Source organism: Mobula hypostoma, chromosome 4 (genome assembly GCF_963921235.1).
Source record: "Mobula hypostoma chromosome 4, sMobHyp1.1, whole genome shotgun sequence".
NCBI classification, from domain to species: Eukaryota; Metazoa; Chordata; class Chondrichthyes; order Myliobatiformes; family Myliobatidae; genus Mobula; species Mobula hypostoma.
In genome coordinates, this window is record NC_086100.1 from 139,902,123 (window position 1) to 139,926,220 (window position 24,098).

The 24,098-nt window shown below is 42.3% G+C and overlaps 1 protein-coding gene across 2 annotated transcripts in view; it reads left to right on the plus strand.

Annotated features, from left to right (window-relative positions):
* Nucleotides 1-24,098, plus strand: part of LOC134345647 (ETS-related transcription factor Elf-2-like) — a 161,474-nt gene that overhangs the window by 45,508 nt on the left and 91,868 nt on the right. The gene's annotated exons all lie outside the window — the stretch shown is intronic.

Consider the following 24,098-nt stretch of genomic DNA (forward strand, 5'->3'; position numbering starts at 1 on the left):
GTGAACTGGCCTCAACTGTTTCCTGCGGCAGAGAATTCCACAGATTCACCACTCTCTGTGTGAAGAAGTTTTTCCTCACCTCGGTCCTAAAAGGCTTCCCATTTATCCTCAAACTGTGACCCCTCGTTCTGGACTTTCCCAACATCGGGAACAATCTTCCTACATCTAGCCTGTCCAATCCCTTTAGAATTTTATACGTTTCAATAAGGTCCCCCCTCAATCTTCTAAATTCCAGAGAGTATAAGCCTAGCCGATCCAGTCTTTCATCATATGAAAGTCCTGCCATCCCAGGAATCAATCTGGTGAACCTTCTTTTTACTCCCTCTATGGCAAGAATGTCTTTCCTCAGATTAGGGGACCAAAACTGCACACAATACTCTAGGTGTGGTCTCACCAAGGCCTTGTACAACTGCAGTAGTACCCCGCTGCTCCTGTACTCGAATCCTCTTGCTATGAATGCCAGCATACCATTCGCCTTTTTCACCGCCTGCTGTACCTGCAGGATTCAATGGATATTCATGGATTAAAATATACATGGATTCAATGTCTATTCAGAAAATGGATGGCAGAGGGGAAGAAGCTGTTCCGGAATCGCTGAGTGAGTGCCTTCAGGCTCCTGTACCTCCTCCTTGATGGTGGCAATGAAAAGAGGGCATGTCCTGGGTGATGGGGGCCCTTAATGATCGATGCTGCCTTTTTGAGGTATGGCTCCTTGAAATGTCCTGAATGCTGGAGAGGCTAGCACCCATGATGGAGCAGACTGAGTTTACACAATTTTCTGCAGCGTGTTTTGATCCTGTGCAGTGACCCCTCTCCCATACCAGACAGTGCTGCAGCCAGTTAGAATGCTCTCCATGGTGCAAGTGTAGAAATTTGCGAGCATCTTTGGTGACATACCAAATATTCTCAAACTCCTACTGAAATATAGCCGCTGTTGTGTCTTCTTTGTAATTGCATCAATATGTTGGACCCAGGATAGATTCTCAAAGATGTTGACACCCAAGAACTTGAAATTGCTCACCTTTTCCACTACTGTTCTCTTTATGAGGACTGGTGTCGTTCACTGAATCAAAGGTAGTGATGAATCAGCATATAAGAGGGAGACTGAAAATCTGGCTGAGTGATACTGTGACAACAACTTCTTACTCAATGTCAGCAAGACCAAGGAGCTGATTGTTGACTTTAGGAGGAGGAAACCGGAGGTCCACTTTACTTCAGTATTCACTACTGAAAAGGATCTTGGCGATTGTAGTGCTGACTTGCAGTGAACTGAAAAGCTTGAGCATGTAGATATTAAGAAAGAGGAGGTGCTGGAGCTTTTGGAAAGCATCAAGTTGGATAAGTCGCTGGGACCGGATGAGATGTACCCCAGGCTACTGTGGGAAGCGAGGGAAGAGATTGCTGAGCCTCTGCTGATGATCTTTGAATCATCACTGGGGATGGGAGAGGTTCCAGAGGATTAGAGGGTTGCGGATGTTGTTCCTTTATTCAAGAAAGGGAGTTGTGGTAGCCCAGGAAATTATAGACCAGTGAGTCTTGCTTCAGTTGTTGGCAAGTTGATGGAGAAGATCCTGAGAGGCAGGATTTATGAACATTTAGAGAGGTATAATATGATTAGGAATAGTCAGCATGGCTTTGTCGAGGGCAGGTCATGCCTTATGAGCCTGATTGAATTTTTTGAGGATGTGACTAAACACATTGATGAAGAAAGAGCAGTAGATGAAGTGTATATGGGTTTCAGCAAGGCATTTGATAAGGTACCCCATGCAAGGCTCATTGAGAAAGTAAGGAGGCATGGGATCCAAGGGGACCTTGCTTTGTGGATCCAGAACTGACTTGCCCACAGAAGGCAAAGACTGGTTGTAGACAGGTCATATTCTGTATGGAGGTCGGTGACCAGTGGAGTGCCTCAGGGATCTGTTCTGGTCACTTCACTTCAGGAAGGATGTAGAAGTCATAGAAAGGGTGCAGAGGAGATTTATAAGGATGTTGCCTGGATTGGGGAGCATGCATTATGCGAATAGGTTGAGTGAACTTGGCCTTTTCTCCTTGGAGCAACGGAGGATAAGAGGTGACCTGATAGAGGTGTATAAGATGATGAGAGGCAATGATCATGTGGATAGTCAGAGGCTTTTTCCCAGGGCTGAAATAGTTGCCACAAGAGAACACAGGTTTAAGGTGCTGGGGAGTAGGTACAGAGGAGATGTCGGGGTAAGTTTTTTACTCAGAGTGGTGAGTGTATGGAATGGGCTGCCGGCGGCAGTGGTGGAGGTGGATACGATAGGGTCTTTTAAGAGACTTTTGGATAGGTACATGCAGCTTAGAAAAATAGAGGGCTATGAGTAAGACTAGTAATTTTTAAGGTAGGGACATGTTCGGCACAACTTTGTGGGCCAAAGGGCCTGTATTGTGCTGTAAGTTTTCTATGTTTCTATGAGCCAGTTTTCACCAGGGGATCAGAGAGGGTCAGTAACTTCAAATTCATCAGTATTTTCATTTCAGAGGACCTGCCCTGGCCCCAGCACATAAGTGCAGTTACAAAGAAAGCATGGCAGCGCCTCTACTTCCTTAAGAGTTTGTCAAGATTCAGCATGATATCTTTAAACTTTGACAAACTTCTGTAGGTGTGCAGTGGAGAATATATTGACCGGTATGGAAACACCAATGCCCTTGAACGGAAAATGCTACAAAAAGTTGTAGATACAGCCCAGTCCATCGTGGGTAAAGCTCTCCCCTCCATTGAGCACAACTACATGGAGTGCTGTTGTAGGGAAGCAGCATCCATCATCAAGGACCCCACCAGGTCATGCTTTCTTCTCACAGCTGCCATCAGGTACAGGAGCCTCAGGACTCACACCATCACTCATACCCCTTAACTATCAAGCTCTTGAACCAGTGGGGATACCTTTATTTAAAAAGGATCTAATGCTTTCGTGGCATGTATGACGAATAAACTCCTCTTGGGCTTCCAGCCGAGTGCAGGTATCGATTATAACCAATGTCTTGATGACAAACTCTACAATCTTCTTTGGGGATGATGCCTAGACATGTCTAGTCTGGTGGTATTTATGCCCCTCATCGAATCAGGTTTCCACTCTCCCACCTTGTTTACAATCGAATGCCAGTTCTTGCATAGAGCAAGACCTTTGGTCTTTGTTAAAATTCTTTTCCTCTAATTTTATCTATAAATACCACTGGATTAGACATGCCCAGGCATCATCCCTGAAGAAATTGACAGTTTGTAATTGAAACGCAGGCTATAACCTATACCCATACCAGGCTGGAAACCCAAGAAAAATTTATTCTTCAACTTTATTCAACTCTCCTATCACTGAACTGTTCGCACAGCCTTGTGGACTCAATTGCGTGGACTCTTCATCTCATGTTCTCGATATTTGTTGCTCATTTATTTTTATTATTTTTTCTCTTTTGTATTTACATAGTTTGTTTTTTTGCACATTGAATTAAATTGACTTTATTGGTTGTTTGTCATCCTATTGGATGTGGTCTTTCATTGATTCTATCATGGTTCTTGGATCTATTGAGTATGCCTACAAGAAAATTAATCTTAGCATTGTATATGGTAACATCTATGTACATCGATAGTAAATTTACTTCAAATTTTGACCATTGAATTGTATTCCCACATGAAATCTGCAAATGTAGGAACCCTATGTATTGTGGAGGATTTTTTTGGGGAAAATTAACAAATTATGTACTGAATCCAGTTGTAAAATTGATGCATTATATTAGCTGGGTATATTTATTCACCTTAAGTATATTAACAAAATAAGCCTTGGTTTTCTGAAGGTGCTTTGTGGATAGGACATTAAATTTTTTTCTAAATAGGGGCATGAAGATTTAGTTTTTTCCCATGTGTCCTATGGATATGGCCACATTAACCATGCAGCCTTTTCTGGTGAGATTGTTGAAATGAGATTAGTTTTAACCTGGAATGCTGTTTTCCAGTATCTGTTTTGCAACTGTATATTAGTATTTTACCCAAAGAAGTCAAACATCCTTAACCTTTCACCCTGAGTTAAGTCTAAGAGGTGAAGGGAAAGTTTGTCATGGAGTCACCCAAAAACTTTTGTTGTAGTAAGTTGGTATTTTTTCCAGATTTTCAGTAAGTTGCTTATATAAAACTTGATTGTTCATCCTTTCCTGACTGCATATTGAGTTGTTAGCAATGCTTAACTCAACTGCACTGAATTGTTTCCAGTCTGTGTGGTTTGGATTGAGATTTGTGCTCAGCATCCAGCCTGATGGTAACCCATTGTGAGCAGGGACCACAATTCAAATGAAACATTGAGTTATCTCAAAACCAGTTGCTTCAAATCCCAGAGCAATCTTTTCAAAACTCTAGCTGGTCATCAAATTGTCTTGGCCTGAACAAGGTCAGGCTTATGACACTGGGACCATTTGGCCCATTGTGCCTATGTTGGATTACACGAGGGATATAATTAAGTGCTAGAAAATAAAATTAGGCTGGAGAACTTAATCGATAGCCTTGCATGTCATAGCTTTTCAGATACACATCCCGAGAGATTTTAAATGTCATGATACCTTTTGTCTCACCTAGCTTTTCAGAATCAGGCTTTAATATCACTTGTGTATGTTGTGAAATTTGTGATTTTGTGCCAGTTGTATATTTTAAGACATAAAAAAACTATAAATTAGAGAAGCAATATATGTATTTAAACTTGTAGTGCAAAAAGAGCAGAAAGATAGTGAGGTAGTGTTCATGGGTTGGTTCATTGTCCTTTCAGAAATTTGATGGCGGAGGGGAAGAAGCTGTTCATAAACCGTTGAGTGTGGGCCTTCAGGCAGTGAGTTCCAGTCCCTATCATCCTCTGTATGAAAATATTTTCATGAGAAAATGTTTTTTCTCTTCATTTCTCCATCTACCCATTCTTTTCTTTCCTCCCTGGTCTTTGATTCTTTAGGGAACCAGAGGAAGGGGATGGGCAGATAGAGAGAAGAGAAGGGTTAATTGGGGAGCCAGAATGGGGAATGGAAAAATAGAGAGGGGGAGGGCTGAGAAATTATGAGAAGTTTGAGAAATCTATGTTTATGCCGTCAAGTTGGAGGCAACTGATGGAATAAGAGTTGCTCTTCCAACCAGAAGAATGGTATAGTTTCCATTCATATAAAGAAAGCCTTGGGAGGATTTGCAATAAAAATGTATCAAAGCTACCAAAATTCTAGGAAATTGTGTGGAGCCATAGGGTAGTTGGGTTTAGAGTAGATTGAAATTTTACTAGTTGGAGTGATGCTGAGGTTTTGCTCTCTAAGGTAGCAGCTTTAGATTGTCTTTTGCGGTATTTATTTGTTTTTGTAATGTATCACAATTTCTGTCTTGCTCTGTGCTGCTGCTCGAAAGTAATGAACATAATGCCAGTGGTTATAATCTGGATTCTGAAATGCTTAAGGCTGAAGCAGAAATTTTTGACAGTAACAGTTTTTTAGAAGTTGTTGTTGGTTTGGTTCACATTAGCTGAGAGATGAGGCAGACTTCTGCAAACGTTGCTTTAAATTGAAGGAGAGTGATCAAGCTACCAAGTTTGTACATTCCCTGGGGGCACAACAGTTGGTGTTTGTTTGATGTGTTTTCACCAGGGTGTAGTAGTAATGAAGGAACATGGTGAGATGTTTTAATTGTACAAATGTGTTGCTTTGTGATGTAATCACTGGATGCTGGGACTTTGAATGGCTGACTGCCTTGGAGTTAATACCACTGTTGTATTGTCTCTCTTCAATACAACAGAGGACTGGAGAAATTGCAATCCTGGGACAATAATGACACAATGGAACGAAGAATTGAATGCCTCTAACACAACCTGATTGTATGGAGCTGTGAAAGAAATCCAAGGTACAAATTGATGCAGAGTAGCCTGATAATTAACAGGAGGAGAGGTTGTGAGTGGGAGGACAGCTGCATTGAAGAATTAAGAGAAGTCCGATTGAAAGTGTTCCCGTTAATGGCTTTGAGATGTTGAAGTCTAATGACAGCAACTTCATCAGTATCACATGCTGTTATTCAATTTCTCATTACAGAGCTGAGGGCAGTAAGCCATCGCTATTGTGCCAGATTTCACAGCAGCTTAAAAAAGTTAACATATTATTTGAACATAAATCAAAAGCTTTACTTATCTGATGAAATAAGTGACTATTATTTCTCAGCTTCTGCACCCTCTGGATATTTCCCATTGTCGAGTTTAGTTGGTGAGCTGCTGGGCAGAGTGTAGCTGCGTCCTTGTGGTTTGGGAGAGAGAGGGCGGGAGGGGTCGAAAGAGAGAATGACTGATGCCGGTTTGCATCCGAAGATTCCTGGCATCTTCCGAGAAGTGGAGCCTTAAAAGGGATCCAGCTGCGTGCCATTTCGAAGAGAACGCAGAGTACTTGAGAAGTGTCGACAGGGAGGGAAAAGAAAAATAAATCCAACTCACCAGAGCAGGCTGTGTTAAACAGGAACTGCAGCTGGAGGTGTGCAGGTGCTTTTGTGATCAGCCTGGCTGCAATGAACAATGTGCATGTGTGTATGATTGCTGATGGAACAGACTGGACCGGGCACTGTTGTCAAATGGGTGTTTGAAGGCTAATGAGAGACTTCAGAAGAATTGTTTTGTGACTTTTTCAGGACATCTGCCTTGGAATGTGTTCTTGTTCACGATGATGCAGAATTTATTTTCCCTTCCTCTGTGGATGTGATGCTGTCATTTTTTTAAATGGCCATATGTGATTGTAGATGGGTGATGGGAGAATCAGACTGGGATTCTTGAGCTTGTAAAAGATGCGATCAGGGGAAGTCGGGGAAATGGGATGGATAGGATTGGTCTGGGATCTGGCATAGACTTGATGGGGCAATAGCCGTCAATGTTGCATGTGAGTATTGGATAACAGTGGCTATCACTGTGCTTTTCAGTAACAAAGGGAAATAGAGCTGAGACTAATCATAAACACAAGAGATTCTGCAGATGCTGGAAATCCAGGGTAACATACACAAAATGTTGGTGGATCTCTGTAGATCAGGCAACATCTGTGAAAAGGAATAAAGAGTTGACGTTTCATTATGAGAGCTGATGGAGGGAAATGTTGACCCCCTTATTCCTTTGTGTAGATGCTGCCTGACCTGCTGAGTTCCTCCAGCATCTTGTGTGTGCTATTCCTGGTCAGTCTCCAGATGCACTTTATTTTAGAAATGATCAGAGGTCAGCAGTTACGAGTAAATAGCCTCACTTTTTGTAGTACTGAATTGTCAGTTGGGTTTAATATCACCGGCATATGTTGTGAAATTTGTTAACTTTGCAGCAGCAGTACAATGAAATACATGATAAATATAGAAAAGCTGTATTACATTAAGTACATGGATGTCTATTAAATAGTTAAGGTAAAATAAATAGTGCAAAAAAAAACCAGAAATAAAAAAAAGTAGTGAGGTAGTGTTCATGGGTTCAATGTCCAGTTAGAAATTGGATGGCAGAGGGGAAGAAGCTGTTCCTGAATCACTGAGTGTGGTGCCTTCAAGCTTCTGTACCTCCTTCCCAGTGATAACAATGAGAAGAGAGCATGTCCTAGGGGGTGGGGTGGGTGGGGGTATCGTTATTGATGGATACCGTAATCCTAAAGCACTGCTTCATGAAGATGACTTGGATACTACAGAGGTTAGTACCCATGGTGGAGCTGACCAGGTTTACAAGTTTCTGGAACTTACTTCGATTTTGTGCACCAGACGGTGATGCAGCCAGTCAGAATACTCTCTACATTACATTTGCAGAAGTCTTCGAGTGTTTTGAGTTGACAAACCAAATCTCCTCAAACTCCAAACTTCCTTACAGCTGCGTCAATATGTTACGTCCAGGTTAGGTCCTCAGAGATATTGACACCCAGGAACTTGAAATTGCTCACTCTCTCCCCTTCTAATCCCTCTATGAGGATCGGTTTGTGTTCACTCGTCTTACCCTTTCTGAAGTCCTCAATTAGCTCCTTGGTCTTGCTGACATTGAGTGCTAGGTGTTGCTGTGATACCACTCAACTAACTGTTATCTCTCACTCCTGTATCCCCTTTCGTCACCATCTGAAATTCTGCCAACAATGGTTGTATCATCAGGAAATTACAGATGGCATTTGAGCTTTGCTTTTGCATGCAGTCATGGGTATAGAGAGAGTAGAGCATTTGACTAAGCACACACCCCTGAGGTGCACCAGTGTTGATTGTCAACAAGGTGGAGATATTATTTCTAATCCGCACAGTTTGTGGTCTTCCAGTTAGGAAGTCAAGGAGTCAAGGATCCAGTTTTAGAGGGCGTTACAGAGGCCAAGGTTCTGTTGCTTTTCAATCAGGATTGTAGGGATGATGGTGTTAACCTCTGAGCTATAGTCAATAAACAGCATCCTGACATAGGTATTTGCATTGTCCAGGTGATCCAAGACTGCGTGGAGAGCTATTGAGATCGCATCTGCATCTGCTGTAGACCTATCGGTTTGCAGATAGGCAAACTGCAGTGGGTCCAGTTCCTTCCTGAGACAGGAGTTGATTCTAACCACGATCGACCTCTCAAAGCATTTCATCACCATAGATGTGACGACTGCTGTTAAGGCAGCTCACGCTGCTCTTCCTGGGCACTGGTATAATTGTTGCCCTTTTCAAGCAGGTGGGAGTGCATGGATTGACTGAGGTTATTCATCATGGCATACAGATGCTTGAATGGGAAATTGCACACTTTATTGGTCTCAGTGCAGTTTTCTAACTATTAGTCTTGGCTTGGGTTATATTTTTGCTGCTTTGTTAGGATGCAGAGTCGTTAACCTGCACTTTGGTGGAGCAGAAAGTCTGTTTGGTACAGAGGGAGTGGAGCCTTTCAGAAGTGCTGTCTTAGAGGAGGCATTTAACTGAGATCCATCAACTCAGAGAAAGATTAGATTAGGTTCAACTTTATTGTCATTGTGCTGAGTACAGATACAAAGCCAATGAAATGCATTTAGCATCTGACCAGAAATGTAAAGAATAGTGTTATTTACAAAATAACTGCGAATAAAAGAAATGCTACAGCACACAAATGTAAAAGTACTGAGACAGTACAATACGGATGCAATACTGCTTAGCGCTGTGATGAGAGGTTCAGCAGTGTCACAGCCTCAGGGAAGAAGCTCTTCCTGTGCCTGCTGATGTGGGAGCGGAGGCTCCTGTAGCGCCTTCCGGATGGGTTAGGTGAGATGCATCCCTGATAATGCTTTTCGCCCTGCCCAGGTAGCGTTTATGGTAGATGTTCTCAATGGTGGGCAATTGGGTGCCGATAATCCGCTGGGCAGTTTTCACCACACGCTGGAGTGCTTTGCAGTCTGATACGGGACAATTGCCGTACCACACTGAGATGCAGTTGGTGAGTATGCTCTCAATGGTACAGCGGTAAAAGTCCGTCAGTATCCTGGGGCAGAGGTGAGCTTTCTTGATGCTCCGCAGGAAATAAAGGCGCTATTGCACCTTTTTGATCAGGATGGAGGAGTTCAGGGACCAGGTGAGATCCTCGGAAATGTGGACACCAAGGAACTTGAAGCTTGATACACGCTCCACTACAGCTCCGTTGATGTAGATGGAGACGTGAGTGTGACTCCTGGCATGCCTGAAGTCCACAATGATCTCCTTAGTCTTCTAGGTGTTAAGGGCCAGATTGTTGTCGGCACACCACGCAGCCAGGTGCTGAACCTCGTCCCTGTAGGCCGTCTTGTCATCCCCTCTGATCAGACCAACCACCATGGTGTCGTCTGCGAACTTGATTATGGAGTTAGAACCATGTACAGGAATGCAGTAATAGGTGAAAAGGGAGTACAGTACAGAAAAATGTCACTCCTTGAAGAGCAGGAGAGATCTCCTCATTGTCCAGGGTGCTATTTGTTTCCTGGTTAGTATATTCAGAAACTTGGGTCATCCAATCATAGTCACATTTCTATTGATAAGACCTGGGTCTGCAACAGTGTTGATGTTTCTGGCCTTGCTGTGGTGACTACAGTTCCAGAATAGTTTAAAGTGGATTGAAAGTCCTGAGGTCAACAAAGATGCTGTATTAACACATTTTTTGGCTCAGAGTCAGAAAGGTCATGAATTCAGTGACCTGAGCGTGCAGTCCTGTTTGACATGGCACTCCAGTACTGTGGCAGTAATGCATCATGGGAAGTGCTTCTTTGAACGTACTCCCTAGGGTGGGTGTGAATGTCTCCATGGTGGCCATTTCAAAGCAAGCAACAGAGATATGATCAATATTTATTTCTCAACCAACACTGTCCCATAAGTGATTAACCAGTCATTGCTGCTTCTGAGATTTTGCTGTGTGCAAGCTATTCACCGTACACCAGTGACAACTGTAAAGTGTGCATACTGTGACAAAGGGAAGTCAGAAAGGAATACCTTAGAAATCTAAAGTAAGCTCTTGATGGGTAAAACTAAAAATGTTTAGATGGGTCATGATAGAAAGGGAGAATTTATGTTATTTTTTGCTTGAGGCTTCAAAATGAGCATTGAAGTGTACTGGCAGCTTCGAGACTTAATGGGTGGGAGGTGCCGAACTTCACAGATTTTAACAAACAGCAATGAATTGTCAGTTTACAGCAGGTCATGCTGCTCTCATGTAATGAAAACATTTTTCTTTTGACCTTGTTTCTGGCTGGTTGCCCATGTTATACCCCCTCCAAAAGCATGAGATCATTTGAGCTCTGCGAATCTTAATTAGAACCAAATCCCTTTGCCTTTCACTCACTAGATCTGTCTTGGCTATTGATAAGGTAATGGCTTAATTTAAAAAATACTTCATCCGTGTTTGCAAATCCTTCTGTGGCTTTGCCCTTGTAATCACCTCTAGCTGTCAATCATTTCAATAGCCTTTGACCACTGTTGGTTGTCCACCAGTAGCCACTGGCTCTTTGGTTGCCAAGGTTCTGAACTCTGAAATTTTCTCCATTAACTTATTGTTAATCTTGTCATCTGTTTCAAGATGGCGTCAGTGAACAATGCGACCAATGGCGACATCCTGCTTGCCAGTTCATGAAGCTACTTCTTTTGCTCTTTCAAATCTGATGCTACTACGAAGCTGTGTGCGATTGGAACCTGTGATTTACGAATAGGTTTGGAGTAGAGTGTGTGGCCTGGAGGAATGGTAGCCTGGAGACGTGGCTCAAGCCCACGATCGATTCTGTTGCTTCTCTTCGATTGAGGCATCGAGGGCGTGAGCTCGTGGTTGACTCCATTGCTTCTCTTCGATTGAAGCATCGAGCAAGGTTGAATTTGACAAGAGTAAGTGTGGAGGAAGGGCAGGTGTTTGGCGCCGTGTGCTTGCATTTGACTAGTCGTCTTCTCCCGTTCTTTAACTGCTGTTGAAGGAAAGTGCGGGAGTTTTGGGATCTATGTTACCAGGTTTGATCAGCGAGGCTGTGGATTTGTTTTGGGGGACTTTGAGATTCAAGTTGCATGCGTTTCTGGATTCTGGTTGATCCTTTTTTTTGCTGTTTTTGAGCAGTTTGAGCAGGTGATCAATGTGGACTGGGGCACTTCGGTGAAGAATACCCCTGCGGCTGGGCTAGTAGCATGGCGCGGTGCTGAACTGATCTAAAATGGCTACTTCTGGTTTGATGTTCTATGTGTTGTTGGCTCACTTTTTGCCACTTACACAATTTTTGTTTTGCGTGTTGGGTGTTTGAATTTTTTTGAATGGGTTCCATGCTGTTTCTTTGTTTTGTGGCTGCCTGCAGGAGGACAAATCTCAGTAGTCTTCTGTATATATACTTTGAGAATAAATATACTTTAAATCTGTATTTTACCATTTTCCTTCCTCAAGATGTTCCTTGTAGCTTTAAACTTATGACACATTTTGGTTATTGACTTTAATATCTTTCTAATATGTTCAGGTGTCAAACCATCTGTGAAGCGTTGGAGGTGTGTTGTCATCCAAAAAGAGCAATGGAAATACTTGCTATTGTTCTGAAGGATTTTAACTTTTGCATATTTTGTTTGGGTTTGAGAGGATGTTGCTTACTAAACTATCACAGCTGCTTGGTATTAAGTTGTGATGGTCTATGTTTGTATTAATTTTATATTAAAAATAAGAATTTCTACAAGCTGAACGTAGGAATCCAGGAGATAAATTTTAAAAAAAGCTTCAATGGTAGTACTCTGAGGATTACTACTAGTACCAAGTGTTAATCAGAGTAGAAATAATAGGCTATGTTGATGAGTATGTGGCTGGAGGACTGGTGTAAGGTGAAGGGATTCCAATCTCTGTGACATTGGAATGGGCTCTGAGGAAGGTGGGACCAGTTCAGATTGGATGAGCTACATCTAGGCATGACCAGGATTGATATCTTGGGTGAGGATTTGCCAGTTCTGTTGGGAAGGTTTTAAACTAAATTGGCATGGAATTGGGAATCTATACTCAGTGGCTACCGTATTAGGTACACCTTATTTATGCACGTATCTACTCAGCCAATCATGTGGCAGCAACTTAATGCATAAAAGCTTGCAGACATGGTCAAGAAGTTCACTCGTTCAGACCAAACATCAGAATGAGGAAGAAATGTGCTCCAAGTGACTTTGTCCATGTTATGATTATTGGTGCCAGACGGGGTGGTTTGAGTTTCTCAGAATCTGCTGATCTCCTGGGATTTTCACGTACAACGGTCTTTAGAGTTTGCGGAGAATTCCGCAAAAATCCAAAAAACATCCAGTGAGTGGCAGTTTTGTGGATGAATATGCCTCGTTAATGAGAGGGGTCAGAGGAGAATGCCCAGACTGGCTCAAGCTTATAGGAAGGTGACAGAAACTCAAATAACCACATGTTACAACAGTGGTGTGTAGAAGAGTACCTCTGAATGCACAACATGTCAAACCTTGAAGTGGATGGGCTACAGAAGCAGAAGACCATGAACACACATTGTGGCCACTTTATTAGGTACTGGAGGTGTTTGAATAGTGACCATAACATTATAAGGTTTAGATTGGTAATAGAAAAGGACAAGGAACAATCCAAAACAAAAGTAATTAACAGGAGGAAGGACAATTTCAGTGGACTGAGGTGGGTCTGGTCCAGGTAACAGAAGTTGACGGGGAAAATTGTAGTATAATGTTAGGCTTTCTTTGGGTGAAGGAAGCTCCCTCAATAACAAAAGCAGCTACAGAGGAAGATGAAGTGAGAAAGAAAAGGCTGCCTAGGACGTGCGTGATTTGTGAATACCAATAAGAACCAGACTGATTACTAAAGAATCAGAGGGCAATGAAAACTCACACCAAGGAGGGTAAGAGAGAAGGTCAGAAAAGATTAAATAACTGGAAAGTCATAAGTTCCTATGGGCATATATATAGTGACAAGGTACTATGTGGTGGAGTGGGTCCTTTTGAGAACCAAATTGGGAGCTTAACCGTGGATGCTGAGGAAGCTGTTAAGAAATAAAATGAGTGCTTTGTATTTATTTTCACCAGGGAAGATGGTGTTTCCAAACTGATGGGGAAGAAGGAGATAGTAGCAGCATAGTATATGTTCAATATGGTCGCATGGAGGTATAAGAAAATTGACTGCATTGAATTTTTTTCTCCTTTATTTCCCTCAGAGTTATAGGATGCATCCCATCTGGTCCTGGTGATTTAACTCAGCGGTCCCCAACCACCGGGCCGCGGACCGGTAAAGGGCCGCAAAGCATGTGCTACCGGGCTGTGAGGAAACAATATGAGTCAGCTGCACCTTTCCTCATTCCCTGTCACGCACTGTTGAACTTGAACATAGGGTTGCCAACTGTCCCGTATTTGCCGGGACATCCCATATATCGGGCTAAATTGGTTTGTCCCATATGGGACTGCCCTTGTCCTATATTTCCCCCGCTAAGGTAGAGCGTTCCTATGAAACCTTTCGTGCCGAAATAGTGTGAAGAGAAGAAGCAATTACCATTAATTTATATGGGAAAAATTTTTGAGTGTTCCCAGACCCAAAAAATAACCTAACAAATCATACCATAAAACCGCAAATAAGTAACACTAACATATAGTAAAAGCGGGAATGATATGATAAGTACACAGCCTACATAAAGTAGAAATAATGTATGTACAGTATAGTCGGAAAGATGAAGGCAAAACCGATTTGTGGGGAAAAAAATCGTCACGTACGTGCATGCGCACACAGGTGCCCGCGCAAGTCTGCATGGTCTTGGTAGTCTTTCCTGGGGTAAAGTGTCCCAGAATTTGACTGCTACTTTTGTCCCTTATTTGGGAGTGAGAAAGTTGGCAACCCTAACTGTAAAAGACATGTTGAGGTGAGTTTAATCCTATTTGAACACCACCCCCCCCCCCCCCCCACCGGACGGCTGGTGCGCAAGAATATTGTCAATATTAAACCGGTCTGCGGTGCAAAGAAGTTTGGGAACCCCTGATTTAACTAGTTTAAAGTGCACTTATTATTAAAGTATGTATTAATTATACAACCCTTGTGTATAAGTTATATATACTTAGATAATAAATGTACTTTGACTCTGAACTAGTTAAGTCACCAAACCAGATGGGATGCATACTATAATTCTGAGGGAATTAGAGGAGAAAATCATGGGGACAGTGGCTAAAATTTTATGGGGTTGGAAAGTGATGAACATTGCACCCAAGTTTGAAAAGAAACTCATGAACTACTGGCTAGCTAGTTTAACCACAGTGGTGAGAAGACTTTACAAAGCATTAATTCAGAACCGGGGGAAAATGGGTTGATGAAGGCAAGAGAGAGTGGACCTTTTGGGGCAAATTGCACATATCAAAAATTTAAAAAAACTGCAGGTGTTTGAGGTCTGAAATAAAAACAGAAAATTCTGGAAACGCTTGTGTACTGTCATGGATGGGGAGCTAGTTGCCAAACAAGAAACAGAAAGTTGGAATTCATGCACCCTATTGAGAGTGGTAGGCAGTGACTTGGACCCCAGTGATTCACAATCTATTGCTAATGATTGAGAAGAGGGAATTAAATATATATTCCCCCCCTCCAAACTGGGTGGAATTGTGAGCTCTGAGGAGGATGCTGAGAGACTCCAGAGTAATCCGGAGAAACGGAGTGAATGAACAAATGTATGGTAAATGCAGTACAATGCAAGCACATTCAGTTATCCACTGATGGCAAAAGCAGAAAACCAGATTATTACCTAAATAGCAAGAGATTAGGAAAAGTAGAGATGTGGTGAAACCTGGTGTGCTAATGCACCAATGAATGACTGCAGTCAGTGAAGACGGCAAATGTGAAGTTGCACTTAACTGTCAGGGAATTCGAGTAAGCAGGAGAGACTTCTTCCTGTCATTATATGGGCCCTTGATAACGCCATACCTTGTCAATTGCATGCAGTTTTGGTTGTCTTTATCTATGGATAGAGTATAGTAGAATTTCACCAGGTTGATTCCTGAGATAGCAGAATGGGAGAGTAAAGTGAGTTTAGGACAGTTTGGCTTTTTCGCCAGAGTTTAGGTAGGATCCTTATTGAACGTTATAAAATCCTGTTGGGACTGGACAAACTAGATGTGGTAGAGATATTCCTTACAGTCCAGAACCAGGTGCCAAAGCCAAAGAATACGATGTACCCAATATAGGACAGGTGATGAGGGTGGTGGTGGAGGAGAATTCATTTCACCTAAGGAGTTTGTGGAATTCTCTAACATAGAAGTGAGGACAAATCATTAAAGACTTTAGAGAGTGTAGAAACGAGCAAAGATATCAAGGGATCTGGGCAGATGTTGGGAATGGGAAATTGTGGTCATGTGTGTATGGTGGAGTCTGCTTGAAGGAGTGAATAGCTCATTCCTGCTCTTGCTTTCGATGTTTCCATACTTCTGTTTTTCTTCTGTGTAACTTGGTGCGGGAGAAGCCCCAGTTAGAGGTCTATCTCTCCGATTATGATCCAACAACATTTTTGTTTGGGGTTTAATATTTGATATGGTCCGAGTGCATTCTGTGAAGTGCATTGCGTCATTTTGCTATATTAGGATAGAGAATAATCAGTGACCCTCTCCTCATTCAAAGGTCATCGAGGCTAATTGGGCTAAAGGACTGTGGTTGATAACCAGTGAAGGTAGAATTGATGGCTCTTACCACTTCAGCGGGGAAAAGCATTTGTTTTTATACAGAGGTTTTCATGACCTTCTAAGCAATTTACAAACCAATTACACTTGAACGAAGTATTTAATCATCTGTAATGTAAAAAAATGCTCGATGTGGATTGTTGAGGCTCCATGTGAAGGAAGCTGTGAAAGTCCTTTTATTCTCTGGTTTAAGAATGGTCACCTGTTTGAAATTTATTTGCCATTATTGCTGCCTTGTCTCTTTGTATTGTGTACAGTATGATATGTAATCCTGACTCTGGTGACTTGGGCCATTGGTTTCTTCATTGAAGTGGCAATTTCTGTGTTTAAGCAGTCATTTCATTTTTATGGCCAAGTAACTGAGTTGCGTATGCTGTAAAATCTGTAATGGCAATCAGGTATGTATTTCACACTTAGCTGTGTTACTGAATAATGCTTAATGTATATAGTTTCAAAGGCTTTACTGTTTTAGTTATACTTCAGAATGCTGTAGTTCGGGTTTTCTAACTTTAGGTCAGCTGGACTGTATTGAAGTAACACCATTGGAAGTGGATGCTGAGATAGATCCAAGGTTGTGCTAGGGCACGTCACCAGTGATGTAGCCTGGGGTTATAGGGTGTTTCAGGTCTTTCAAGATCAGATACTGTCGCCCAGGTGACCCAGTCAGGATTGATCAGGCACAGGCTTGTGTCCCAGCAGCACTGGTCCACGTGTCACACCTGTTGATCCATAGCCACCTGGAGGCCTGTTCAGCAGCCTCTGTGATGGTCTTGATGGCTCTTTTCTTTACATAAAGCCAAGGAGCAAGTAGGTTCTACAGAGTGAGCAGCCGGCAGAACCTCCACACCCAACTTCAATGGTCTCACGTCATGCTCTCCACTCCTATCACTGGCACTGCTTTACCATAATTTCAACTTGAACTGAACAGCAAAGAAAAATTGCAAATGCTGGAAAATTGAAATAATGGGGAATGCTGGAAATACTCAACTAGTTAGGGCACCATTGGAGAAGGAAATGGTGATTTCCACTGTTTCTCTCTACCCAGATGTTTGTGACCTGCTGAGTATTCGTGGCTTTTTTATCAATATTAACTTGGGATGCATGAAAGCTGGTACGGATTGATTTAAATCCTATAATGAGGTTCAACTGAAATTGCTTTGAGTGGGACTGTATTGGCATTATATCTGTTACAAAGGAGGCAAGCCAACCGGATTGTGCTCACAAGTGCAGAGCTCTGGGAAGTCTGCTTCTTCAACTTTACACTTAACAATAGGAAAGGACTTCTGTCACCAACTTCTAAGTTTCTTCTGCAAATTATTCTTGAGAAAGGGAGTTACCCATTTCCAGAATTCGGTATGCTGTGCACTTCAAGGTCACTGCTATTATCTATTAACTAAAACATCTGTAGTCATGTAGCTCTCTATGGGCTATGTCTGTACTTCAGTAAAGACCCCACCCACCCCAGACACTCCCTCTTCTCCCCTCTCCCTTTGGGCAGAAGGTACAAAAGCCTGAAAGCATGTAACAGCTTCTGTTATCTTAGTTCTGAATGAACCTCTTGTACGATAAGATAGACTCTTAGCCTCACAACTTAACTTGTGATTTAGCACTTTAATGTGTACTGCATTTTTTGGTAGCTTTTACACTGTTATCTTTACTCTTTTACCTTATTCTAGCTCGATGCACTGTGTAATGATTTGATCTGTGTGAACAGTGTATAATACAGGCTTTTCACTGTATCTTGGTACGTGTGACAGTAATAAACCAATACAATAAAGCAATTTCAGTTTGACAGTAATTTGCTGGGTTTAGAAGCCTAACATCAGCTAATGTCATTGGCTCTATTCTCTCTCTCTCAGTGTAGCTTGGCTTGTGGTAGCTCGTCAGAAAGAGTTGGCCTGTTTTGTTGGAGGATAGAAGGGTGATTAGTTGTTGCTGTTCTTGAACTTTTTTGGATCAAGCTTTTGATCACCAGTCCTCGTATCTCTTTGTTTAGCTTGTTCGTGTATTTTGCCTCCTAGCGTCTCGGTGAAATGCCATGTTACTTTAAGGATGCTACTCGGGTGTCAGGTGTTGCTGATTTGGTGCAGCAAGTAGCTGTATGGTTGCTTTTTTGGACGACGGGTGTGCATTTTGACAAGGGGTAGTGAATACTTGGGAGTGGACACTGAAATTGTCAGCAAGTGAAAACTAAGCTGTGTAGGAATGTCTTCTTGCAAGTGTGGTAAATGTCTGGAATCACGGAGGATTATAGAATCTAGGTCATCAGTATTTAAAGAAGAGAAAGACAAGTGTTTGACTGATTGGGGAATTGAGGGCAATGGGGAACTGGCAGAGAAGTGGATTCGGGCCTGAGGCGGATCAGCCATGTTCATGGTGAATGGTGGGGCTAGCTGGCCCATTTCTGCTCCTATTTCTTGTTTTCATGTGAACATCACGTTTGTTTTTTTTTCTGAGGGAGAGGATAATAAATGTCGCAACTGTAGATGATTGTGCATTTACCTTGATGAGATTACGCAGCGAATTCCTGACTCGGAGGTCTCATTCTAAATGACCGTTATTATTTTTGGCTTGGTGTAATTTGAGTGGAGACTTGGTAATTGCTTATTGTTATCACAAGAACCAAGGTGCAATGGAAAGTTTTGTTTTGAATTTTCTCCAGACATATCATTCTGAACGTAAATGCATTGAGGTAGTACCAAGGAAAACAATGTCAGAATGGAAAATATAGCGTTACATTTACAGAGAAAGTACAGTCCAGATAGCCAGCTAAGGTGCTAGGGGCATGATGAGGCTCAAGCTTTGCACCAGTGTGTACGTTGTTGGTCAGGGCCATTTGATGACAATCTTGATGACATTTCCCCCATCAGGCTGTTGAAATATATCAGGCTTTAACTGCTTTGGTTGGAATTGTCCTGTACTTTTTTTTTTGAAGAGGGTATACCTGGGTAGTATTCCACATCACCGGTTAGATTCAATTTTGTAGCTGAACTGGAATAGCTGACTAGAATTGTCTGCATTTCAAGGGTTGTATTAATCAACCTTCCTTGCAATTTGCATCCCCTGTTTGGTATCAGGTAGAGTAAATCAAATTGGCGAGTTCTGCGCTGGAGGATAATTCAACAAAGGCAATCTTGGAGGAGGCCTGTTCATAATTGGTGAATTTGAACTTGTGGCTGTGGAACATTTCTGCAAATCTCTGAGAAAACTTGTGCAGTAGTCCAACTGGAATGGAACTGTGCCTGATACCTGCAGAGGAAAAAAAGAATTTAATTTCTCAATTGAAATTTGCCCAGCCTGTAAACTCCTTAGAGTTTATGTGCTGTGGACAGATGGAGTGAATTGAATCTGCTGATTTTGCCGACTCCTTATTCCTGCAGTGTACTGTTTTGTCACATTGGACAGTGTTCAGTGCAAACTGTAGATTAGTTTTTCAGAATGCTTAGCGCTCCTGCCTGTTTCCAGTGTGAATTAGCGAGCTCATGCAGAGAGCTCTTCTGTAGAACACGCCTGAGTTATCCCTGATCACAAGCAGTGATAGCTACAGTTGCTGTCTCTCACGTTTAACTCGGTCATTTCAGAACTCTTCACGCTGAGGTGACTTCTTTCAAGGCTATACCCTACCACCTCTCCCGAATGCCTATCCAAATTATAAACAATGAACTTAAAGTATTTGTTTCTACATGAAAAGATAATGAGAGACCAAACACTTCTAAATTCACTGCACCTTTTGGCTCACCCATTTTCCTGATGGTCCGTTCTTAAGTGAGTTTAACCTTGAGGTCAGACACGAGCTGCTCGAACTGCTGTCTGTAACCCAATATGTTACTTGGCAGTGATGTGAATGAGAGCGGTAACTGTTACCCAAGGTACTGCGTGATTACTGGGTGTTCTGGTGTCCTTTTAACAGTACTAATGAGCTCAGCCAGTATAGTAAAGCTCTAGCAGTCCTACATAAAGGCCACTTGCTGATTAGTTTGGAGTGTGAGCTGGGGGTTTGGGATCTGAGGGGGGTGAGCCTCAATGGTCGGGTGTCTGGAATGTAGCCGAGTTTGGGGTCTGGACTCTGGGGAAGGTGTTCTTGGGGGCGAGTTGACTCCCAAAGGGGAAGGAACGAACCACTTCAGTGTTTAGTGTGGATCAGGTGAATATGGGCTGCACAGTAGCACAATCGCTTTACAGGCCAGCGATCACTGAAGAGAGTTCAGTTCCTGCCGTCTGTCTGTCAGGAATTTTTTCCGTACTCCCTGTGACCACATGGGTTTCCTCCCACGTTCCAGAGATGTGCAGTTATGGTTAGTGAGTTGTGGGCATGCTATGTTGGTGCTGGAAGCATGGCGACATTTGTGGGCTGCCCCCAGCTGATCCTCACCGATTTGATTTGACACAGATGATGCACTTCACTGCATGTTTCGATGTACATGTGACAGATAAAGTTAATCTGAATCTCTAATCTGACGTCATAAAGGGAACGAAAGAAGTGTTTTTCATTTTTGAGCAATTTAATCCTTTTGCTTCATGTTGAAGCAGAGGCTGGACTGAGAAGCAGAGAGTTAACAGAGGCAGATGGCTGTGGAGAAAAGTTACGGGTTATTGTTGCTTTCTTGGGTCTGAGTGGTTTTGTTAAAAAAAAATTACAGTCCTGACCTACAGAATTTGTTGAGGCACTGGCTTTACTGAGGCAGGGGCATTCGTAGTTGAGATGAGTGAGTGCTTCAGCTGTGGTGAAAAGGTAAACAGTTGTGTGTTTTGAAAGTGCGATTCAGGGAGTTTTATGCTTGATGGGCAGAGAAGGAAACGTGTCAGAGGAATTGGGGGATGGGGAATACAAGGACATCACTTTAATGGTTGTTCTGAAGAGAATGGACATTCTGATGGGAATTTCTGCTCTCATTAAAGTGGGACAGAAAGGAGATCTGTTGTGTCTGGGTGTTGGGGGAAGGATTCAGGGGTGGAGAAATTGACATGCACATGGAGGTGCTGCTGGAACAGATGGCCAACCAGCACCACTGGATGGTTTGATCGAGACCCTACATCTGGATACAGTCGATTCTGCAGACGCTGGAATTCCAGAGTAACACACACACAATGCTGGAGGAACTCGGCACATCAAGCAGCACCTATATATAGGAATAAACAGTCAACTTTTCAGGTCAAGGCTGTCAGGACTGGAAAGGAAGGGAGAAGAAGCCAAAATAAGAAGGTGGGGGAGGAGAAGGAGTACAAGGTAAAGGGTGATGTGTGGGGAGGGTTTTACTCTAGGGTGATATGGACAAGGGATGGGAAGGGAAGGAAATTAGCTCGATTGGCTGACAGAAGAGGATGACCCATAAGGGTTTTAAGAAACAAAAGAGCTGTGTCTCTGACGACTGCCAATATCTGTATATGAATTGACACTGGAAATTTGAGCCAGAGTATAAGGTTCCCACAGTGGCCTAATCAGTCACTTCAGAATTTGCCACCCCAGAAAGGTAGCACACTGTCCCCAATCCCAAGGGCCTAGACTAAGAAGAGTAAACAATGAATAGAGAGGAGATGATTTGAAAGAGTTCAATGTTAAAACATGGCCTGTTGTGGGATGAAGCTAAATTGTTGAAAAGGTGGTGTCAGCCTTGGATCACTGAAGAGAAGGCCCGGAAAGTGAGTGAGACCATAGCTCTTTGAAGGGTTGAGTATCAGCGGAAGAACTGTCAGGGTTCATCCAGTGCAAAGTAAGGGACCTGAGGGCGTGTTGAGCATGAATCAGCAATGCATTGCTGATATTTTGTTTAAATATCAAAGGGTTTGTTCTTGAATGTTTTGGTTAAGATACTAATGGTTATGGTAATGGAGATGGGCAGTTGGTTTCTTGTTAATTGTTCTTCAGCCCTTGGTATATTGCTGTCAGTTTATGGACACCTTGATTCCTCTGATAATTATCTTTATCTGTTTTCCCTTTGTAATTTTAAATTGGTGTCTTGGTATTGAGTAATGTTCGGGACTATAGTTCAAAATGCTGTCAAGTAATTTTGCCTTTATATAAGAATGATATCAAAGGAAAACCTGGGAAATCTAATCCAGTAAGTCTAATGTGGGTGATGGGTAATTCACTGGAGAGTATTTTGGGAGATAAGATATAGCTACATCATTATGAACTTGATTAAGTTTTTTTGATGAGATGACCAAATAACTTGATGAGGGCGCGGTGCCAGACATGGCTTGTATGGATTTCTGTAAGTTTAAGGTTCAACATGGAAGGCTGTTCTAGAAGGTTAGGAATGGAATCCAGAGAGAGCTGATTTATTGGTTGTTTGAGGTAGAAAGTGGAGAGTGATGGTGGAAAGTTGTTTCTTGGAATGGAGGCCTGTGACTAGTGTTGAATCTCAGGGGCCGGTAATGGACCCATTGCTGTTTGTCATCCAGATCAACAAGTTAGAAAACAATGTTCAAGGTTTGGTTAGTAAGTTTCTAGATGACACTAAAATTGTGGTATTGTTGACAATGCAGAAGGTTATTAAATTTACAGAGGGATTTTGATAGCTGAGTAAGCAGGCTGAGGAATAGCAAATGTAGTTTAATTCAGATAAGTGTGAGGTATTGCATTTTGGAAAGCCAAATCCAGGTAGAACTTTCATGACAGGGCCCTGGGAAATGTTGTAAAACAGAGCACCTTGGAGTATGAGTACTTGTTTCATTGAATATGAAGTCACAGGTACAGGTACAGTAGTCAGGATGGTGAAGAAGGCCTTTGGTATGCTGGCCTTTGTAAGTCAGGGCATTGAGTATAAATGTTGTGAGGTCATGATATAATTGTACAGGACAGTGTTGAGGCCGCACTCGGGGTATTGTGTTCCGTTTTGGTCGCCCTGCTGTGGAAAAGGTATTAAACTTGAAAGAGTGCAGAAAAGATTTACAAGGATGATGCCAGGACTTGAGGGACGAAGTTATAGGGCAAGATTGAACAGGCTATGACTTTATTCCTTAAAAACTGGGGAGACTGGAAGGTGATCTTATAGAGGTGTATAAGCCGTGAGGGACATAGACAGGGTGGATTCATTTCGTCTTTTTCCCCAGGGTTGGGGAATCAAGAACTAGAGGATATAGGTTTAAGGTAAGAGGGGACAGGTTTAAAAGGAACTTGAGGGGCAGTTTGTTTTCCACAATTGTCAAAAGAGCTACTAGTTGAAGAGATTGGGCAGGTATAAGAGCAAATTTTAAAAGACAGTGGAGAGGTAGATAGATTGGAAAGGCGTAGAAGATTTTGGGCCAAACAGTGGTTTATGGGCCTAGCTTGGGTGGGTGAGCCATTTCCGTGCTGACGCCATAGCATTCCTTAGGACTCCTGCATTTCTAGATTTCTTTAGAAACAAGCCCACATTAAGAATAATATTAGATTCAATTCTTTAGGGCACTTGTGAGTGTTGGATGTTTCTAGAATTATCACAGCTGGGGCACGTGATTTCAACCTCACAACAAGATTAAATTTCAGGGTTTTCCCCCTCTATTGTGTAAAGTTTTCAATAAAGATTTCAAATAATTGTCTTTAGTTGATCTGCCTTGTGCCGTGACCTTTCATGGTGCTTTAGTTTTTGATTTGCAATCAAGAAACTGACATTTATCATTTGCCACTTGTCACAATACGTGTAAATGCTGCAAGTAATAACCAGGTAATCCCAGAGGTGGCCAAGCCAATGTTACGTGTACAGTGAGGTCAGTACCAGTTGTGTTGGTAGCTTTGCTGAATTGAATTCGACCATGGAAAAATATAATTTAACTTTTACCTCCTCACCTTGATCTTTTCATTGCATTTCTGTGATTACAAAGCAAAAAAAATGCACATAGCTAAATACAGAGTACTCAAGAAGGGTCTTGGCCCGCAATATTGACTGTTTATTCATTTCCATAGATGCTGCCTGACCCACTGAGTTCCTCCAGCATTTTGTGTGTTCACATAGTTAACATAGTTTCTTGTGAAATTGTTTTTTAAAGAAATCATGAAAATAGTAGTTTCAAGCTTCATGAAAAATAGTCTAAA